Below are 7146 nucleotides of genomic sequence, written 5' to 3'. Positions count from 1 at the left end.
CCGCCGCTCCGCCGCGCTCCTGGGGAGGGCGGGGCGCGCCGCGCGCCCGACGCGACCCCACGTCGGCGCGGAGCGAGCGCCGCCTCGCGCGGCCGGCGCAAGCGCGTAGCGCGCCGGGAAGGGGAGGGGGGGGCGTCCCCCGTTGCCGTGGCAACCGCCCGGCCCCCGCCGCCATGGCTGCCGCAGCGGGGAGGCCGGCGCCCGCCCTCACGGGAGCGGCCAGGCTTCCTCCGGCCTCCCCGGCTCCGGGCTCTCCCAGGGAACAGCCCAGGCTGAAGCGCAGGCCCCAGCCCGGAGGAAGAGGTGCCCGCAGCGTCGCTGCTCCCCCGGGGCTGCGGGGTCACCCCCTCGTCGGTGAGGAGATGCCTTGACACGTCACGGCTTGCTGTGCTCGATATCCTCACGGCCCGAGCCCCGCGGCCCTGAGCTGGGGGTTGGAGTGGCGTTTTGGTGCCACAAAGCACCGCTGCGGGGTGGGAGAAGGGAAGCAGGGCTGATGGAAAGCGCAGCAGGAATCCGGGTGCGGGGAGCCGGGCGCTGAGGTGACCCCGGCGCTGAGGTGACCCCAGGTGCTGAGGTGACCCCAGGTGCTGAGGTGACCCCGGCGCTGAGGTGACCCCAGCGCTGAGGTGACCCCGGAGCTGAGGTGACCCCGGTGCCGAGGTGACCCGCACAGCTGGGAGGACGCGTCCCCAGCGCCGTCGCTGCCGCGCCACCGTCAGTGGATGTGCCTGGGGCTTGCGAGACCGGGACCTGCCTGTGTTGGAGGGGGCAGGCCTTCGCTCGGTCGGAGGGGAAGAAAAGCACAGAATGCTGCTTTCTCTTTCCAAGGAAATATGGGGGGGGGGAGAATAAAGAAAAGAGTCATTTCAGCTGTGACAGGAGAGTGTTTGCTATGTACATTTGCAAACTGTAGAAGTATTGTAGCAACATTTGATGCTAAAAATTCTGTATCTTTTGGCAAACGTAACCAAAGAATGCCAATTAAAGGAACTGGCTTAACTCTACGTGCACTCCCTTGAATTACTCGGGGACAAGTGCTCCTTGCCAGCCTGCTGTGCTTCCCGGTTAGTCCCGTCCCCAGTGCTGTGGCTGTCCCAACTCCCGCTTCCTTCTGCAACGCAACGTTAACCGTCTGACCGCTCCTGCGCTCGCAAAACCGTCAGAGTGTTCTGCTGGCAGGGGTTCTTGTTTCCACGCAGAGGGTCTGGCCGGGGCTGGAGCCGCCGGCTCGCTTCTTGGGGTGCAGGCTGGGCCGTGTCCTGGGGCAAGGGCAAGGGCAAGGGCAAGGGCAAGGGCAAGGGCAAGGGCAAGGGCAAGGGCGGGCTGCTGCCTGCTGCCTGCTGCCTGCTGCCTGCTGCCTCCTGCCTGCTGCCTGCTCCCCTGCCCTCCAGCCCTGCCCTGTTCCTACAATCCCTCAGCCCCCCTCGTGGGGTCTCCTACCCGCAGCGGAGCTTGCCCAGTTCTTCTTTGGCATCCACCCGGGGAGCGGGCTCTTCCAGCCGCCCAGACCCAGGGGCGCGGCGGGCAGGGCGGCTCTGCCTCCCGGCGAGGTGCTGGCGCCGTCCTGACAAGGCGGGCAGCCCCGGAGGGTGCCGCACGGAGGGAAGGGAGAGCCCCGCAGGAGCAGGAAAAGGAAACCGGGGGAGCAGTGGAGGGACCCATTTACGTGAGTGCAGGTAAATGAGCTGGCCACCTGATGGCAGCAAGCAGCTGGGCTAGAACAGGGCTAGGAACGGGGCGGGCCGTTAGTGGCCACCCTGGCTCCGGCAGCAGCACTTGCCCTAGCCCACCAGCGCGGAACTGTCAGAGCCGCTTCTATATAGAATCATAGCATCATAGAATCGTCAGGGTTGGAAAAGACCCTTAAGATCATCGAGTCCAACCGTCAACCTATCACTGCCAAGCCCATCTATACCACGTCCTCGAGCACCACGTCTGTCCGTTCTTTAAATCCCCCCAGGGATGGGGACTCAGCCCCTGCCCCGGGCAGCCTGGGCCAGGGCCTGACAGCCCTTGCAGTGAAGAAGTTTCTCCCAATACCCAACCCAAACCTGCCCTGGCGCAGCTTGAGGCCGTTCCCTCTCGTCCCATCGCTTGTTCCTGGGGAGAAGAGACCGACCCCCCCCGGCTCCAGCCTCCTTTCAGGCAGCTGCAGAGAGCGATGAGGGCTCCCCTCAGCCTCCTCTTCTCCAGGCTGAGCCCCCCCAGCTCCCCCAGCCGCTCCTCCCCAGCCTTGGGCTCCAGCCCCTGCCCCAGCCTCGCTGCCCTGCTCTGGCCACGCTCCAGCCCCTCCATGGCCGCCTTGGGGTGAGGGGCCCAACGCTGAGCACAGCACTCGAGGGGCGGCCTCACCAGTGCCCAGTGCAGGGGCACCATCACTGCCCTGCTCCTGCTGGCCACACCATTCCTGACACATATATATATATATAAAGTACATATATATACATATACACATATATATACACATATATACATATATATAAAATATTCTTTATATATATATATAATATTCTTTATATTCTTGATATGACAGGAGCTTTGCTGTGTTGGCAAAGCCATGCTCCTGCTTGTTTTCTCCCTCAATTAGTAACGACAGCTTACGTTGTGCAGTTGCCACATCCACGTGAGAAGGATTTAACCACCCATTCCCCGAGAAGGTGGCGGACTCCTGCCCTTTGAGGAAAACCCCCACAGGTCTGCAGATGTATAGAGATGCTTCTGCCTGCTGCACGAGCCCCTGCCAACCTGAAGCGCTCTCTTCTGGCCACCCCGCTGTGCTTTCTGAGACCTGGAGGCACCTTGCTCGTTCCAGGAGATGCCACCTCCCGCTGCAAAAGCAAAGGCTGAGGTCGCACAGCTTTCCGTCACAGCCGGGAGCACCCACCGCATCTCACGAAGGAAATGTGAATAAACCCCTTCGGGTGTCCCTTCCCCCCCACCCTATAGCCATGACGTGCAAAACGTCCAAGGGAAAACACACAACACTCACGGGGTGGCGGATAATTCGGCTTTCTGCAGTCGCGGCAAGCACCGAGTCCGGTCCAGCCCCCCCGGTCACTTCTGGCCTCTCGTCTCCCTGCGTCTGTTGACATGGGCTCTCCAAGGGGGGGAACGCCGATACCCTGTGGGTGATGTGTCGAGGTGAGACCGGCGGAGCTTCGTCCGCAGGCTGAACAGTGTCAGTAGACGAAAGCAGTCCCCGAGGTCTCGGAGCCTCCCACGCTAGCAGGTGGCGGCACAAAAAGCCTTTCCCCATGCTAGGAAAGGAGATTTACTCTCCTAAGCACCCAGGACCTTTTAATTACAAGCAGGGCTTCACTCCAAACCACATCCTCTGCTGTCATGTACCAACTGTAGTCCCAGGGACACCGATGGACCTAAGCAGACTAGGGTTTGGGTGACAATGCCCCAGTTTTACAGGAGAACGCAGACAGTTGTATTGCCACTCAACTCTACAGCAAAATGGCCTTTGGCACCGTAGGACCCAGCTTTTTGGAGACGCTCGCTGGCCTGGCACGCCCAGAAGTAGTGCACAAGAGGCCAAAAACGTACAGCCAGAGCAGGCGCTGCAGCAGAGGCCATAAACTGCCGTTGGGAAGTGCAGTTTGGGCTTTAGGAGAAGGTTTTTCCCGAGGAGGGCCGCAGCAGCGCACCTGAGGGGCCGGGGGAACCTGTCGGGGGGGCTTTCAAGGCTCGGCTAGGCAGAGCCCTGATGAGCAAACGCTGGCCATTCTCCCACTTGGAGCAGGAGGTCGGACTAGGGAGCACCGGGGCCCTTCCAACAGCGCTTCCACGTTTCCATGACTTCAGGGGTGATGTGAAGCCTCCCAGTGCTTTTACCCAGAGCAGCGCCACGCCGCACAGCCAGAGGAAGGCTGCACGGCTCTGCCGGCGCCCGCGGGGCCAGCGGTGGGCCAGCCTTCCCGCAGCACGCCGGCCGCTCCGCTGCCCGCCTCAGCCCCACGTCTCAAACAGCTTTTGGCCGAGACAGTGGAGACGCTCCCAAGCAGAACCACTCCTGCTGAACCATCCCCAAAGCACAGTTGGTGGTGCTAGACAACAGCAGCTTGAGTGTTCAGACCCAACATATTCTTCTTGCCAGGCGCTCAGTTTCTGGCCAGCTTGCTCATTAGCGCTGTTTTCTAATAGGATTTTTACTAGCTGCTGAGAAACATAGACACTACAATCAATCCTAAAGCCTAACAGGTTCAACAAGTATTAGTCAGGCCCCATATGCTGGTTCAGCATCACTGGCTGCTGTTTGAGGCTTGTCTTCCCTCTCCTTTTCCAATAGCAGGTAGCATTCAAGCCTTACATTCATTTTCTCCAGCCCATTTCATTTAGCAGGTTTTCCCAGACACTTCTACCTGCTTCTGACTGGTGTCTTCGAAATGAAGACAGAAAGAAAAAGTCCTAAATTTTTTTCTTTTTTTATTTTCCCCACCCTTTTTGTGCCACTCATTACACAAACTGAATCGCAATTTCTTGTAACAGCTAGGGATATCTCTAGCGCTGGGCCCTCATCTGAAGCCGAGCAGCCAGCTCCTGTCTCTGCTGGAGCAACGCGATGCCTGGGCAGGATGAAGAACCTCCGCTTCAAATCAGTTCACGAGTGACATGAAGGTGGCTCAGGGAAACACAGCCCCGCTACCTAGGCACTTGTGGTTTGGTGCTGAAAAACACCCGAACAATGTCTTCTGAAGGATCTCTCTTCTTTCATGTCCTTCTAGCCAGATACGCAGGAAGGCAATACGCTTTAAACTCTTCTCCTGGGGGAAAAAAAAAAATCCAAGACCCTGGGAACTGAAAAGAGCAAATAAACATTTTAGCCCCATCCTAAATGAGGGATGCTTGGACGCAGGATAGCCTTTGCGCCACAGCTCCCCGTCAGAAAGCATCATTGTCAGGCAGGGCGCAGACAGGCATCCTCTCTCTAGCTGAGGCGGTTTCACACGTGATAGCCCTCAGCGGTTCGTTACCGCTTCTCCGGTGGAAATTACCATCTCCACATCCAGCCAGATTACGGGGTCAAGGGAGTGCTCCCGGAGAGCTTGGATGCCAGCTCGCCCAGTGCGGGCCAAACCGCTGCCCGCAGTGGTTGGAGTCTGTCGGGCTGGGGCAATGCCGTGGTAGATGGGGATGGGAACGTGGGACCGGCCCTAGCAGCAATAAACAGGGGAGGGCGATGATATCTGAAATAATGCTAGCTGCTTACGAGGGGTTCGTGCAGTTGCAATACCTCAGCACAGATATGAGCCACAGCTCCACACCACTCCATCTCTTATGCAGATTTTTCACCAGTAGACGGGAAGGTACATCATCTCCCTCCCCGATTTTAGTTTTCCACGCTGCCGTCCTCAGCACCAGTCCCCCAAGAGCAGTAAGTGCTGAGACGGTGCGTTGCAGGAGGGTTGCCTGGGAAGGAAAGCACTGAAAGAGGAACACCATCAACTTGATCGCCTGCCTTGCTGCAAAGGGAGCTAAATCTTGCCTAGGCAAAGGCAAATTCCTCCTTGAAGAAGGAGAAGCAGCGCACTGCCTCCTCTGAGTGCCGTGAGAGATGCTGCGGGGATCGGATGCCTTGGACAAAGCTGACCTGCAGGCACAGACTCACCTTCCCCGCTGGCTAGTGAAGCCCACGAGTTTTCGGGGCTGCTGCTGGATGCCCGCATGCAATTAGCCGGCCTGCCTGGAGAGCAAAGTCCTCCCAGTCCTACTTGGCCAGGCCTGCGGGAGGAAGGAGATGGGCAGGTGGAGCGACGTGGCTGTCCCACCTACCCGTAACCCCGTTCCCGTTTAACCCAGCAGTGCTCTTGTCGCAAAGAGCTTTGGTCTTCTGTCAGGAGGTGTGGAAAGCACCATCGATCCTATCTTGCAAGGCTTCGCTCTCTCTCTGGGTAAACACGCACACGTTCTCCCACGCCCACGGAGAGCCGCCGGTGAAAAAGACAGTTTTCCCCTCCTGGCCAGCCCTGCAGATTGCCTCTGGGAGGCTAAAGGTCTGCCCGCTCCTTCCCCTGCTCTGCTCTTGACTTCACACACAGCAGGAGATTTGGAAGATGACTTTTTCCTGTCGTCTTTTTTTTTTTTTAAATTTGCCGGTCTGATTCGGAGCCTGTTCAAGGCACTTGGCAAAGCCGCAGAGTGACGTGGGCTTGATTGGAAACAGCACTCGGGAAATTCTGGCTGCCTTTCCCGCCCGGATGCAGCCGGGTTCCCCCCAGGACTTACTGGCTTTAAGAGCGAGCCACAGCCATGCTGTTGGAGAGCACAAGGGAATCCAGACCAGTTACTGGCCCTTCTGCTGTACCCGGGGAAAGGCAGCTCTTCTTGTCTTGGAAACTAAAGCAACAAAAACCCCAGACAACAGGTAGAAGGAGAGCTGCCAGACCTGGCTTACACACAACCACCTTTTCACTCACCCTTTTTGTAAAAAGAGAGTTATACGCTGCTCCGAGCCGTAGGTCCAGGCGGACCAAGCCTTTGTGAACAAAAAAAGCACCCAGTGTTTGGTTACGATTCCCAGTGGGCCACAGCTGAGCATCCCGACACAAATGCCATCAGGGGAGCAGAGGCTGAAGCAACCATACTCTAATAAATTACATCTACTTAGAAGTGACAAGATTTTAAAACGCAGCGAGGCAGGAGGGCTCCGCGGTCTGCAGGAGCATTCGGAGCACACTTTGATGCTTTCCTCTTCAGCCAGGAGGGAGGGGATATTTGTTCTCAAGGACTCTTAAAATACTTACAGATGTTCCCGTAACCGTTGACGCCAAACGCTGATGCCCCTCACGCGACAGCACTATTGCACACGGCGGGGAAAAGCACACGACTTCCAGTGCCGCTTTGCCAGCCAGCGAGGCGTGAAGAAGGGATCTCTCGGTCTCTGCTCAGCCCTTCCAGGAAGGCAGATTTTCGCTGCGGCTCACAGAAGGGTTTCTGGAGGGCACCCAGGGAAATCAAAGCGGTGGAGAGCAAGCCAGGCCACTGTCCCAGGCAGGGAGGAAGGGGGCTGCCTTCAAGTGGAAAACGCTGCGGAGCAGTCTCTCCTCACTTATCTGGATGCTCATGCTTTGCCTCTTCTCCTTGTCCTGGCTGTTAACAAACTCAGCCTGGCCCCATCCCATCCCATCCCCTCTCAAA

The sequence above is a fragment of the Nipponia nippon genome, unplaced genomic scaffold (assembly GCF_047370975.1).
Source record: "Nipponia nippon isolate SJK-2023a ecotype South Korea unplaced genomic scaffold, ASM4737097v1 scaffold_10, whole genome shotgun sequence".
Lineage (NCBI taxonomy): Eukaryota > Metazoa > Chordata > Aves > Pelecaniformes > Threskiornithidae > Nipponia > Nipponia nippon.
This window is presented reverse-complemented; position numbering follows the sequence as displayed.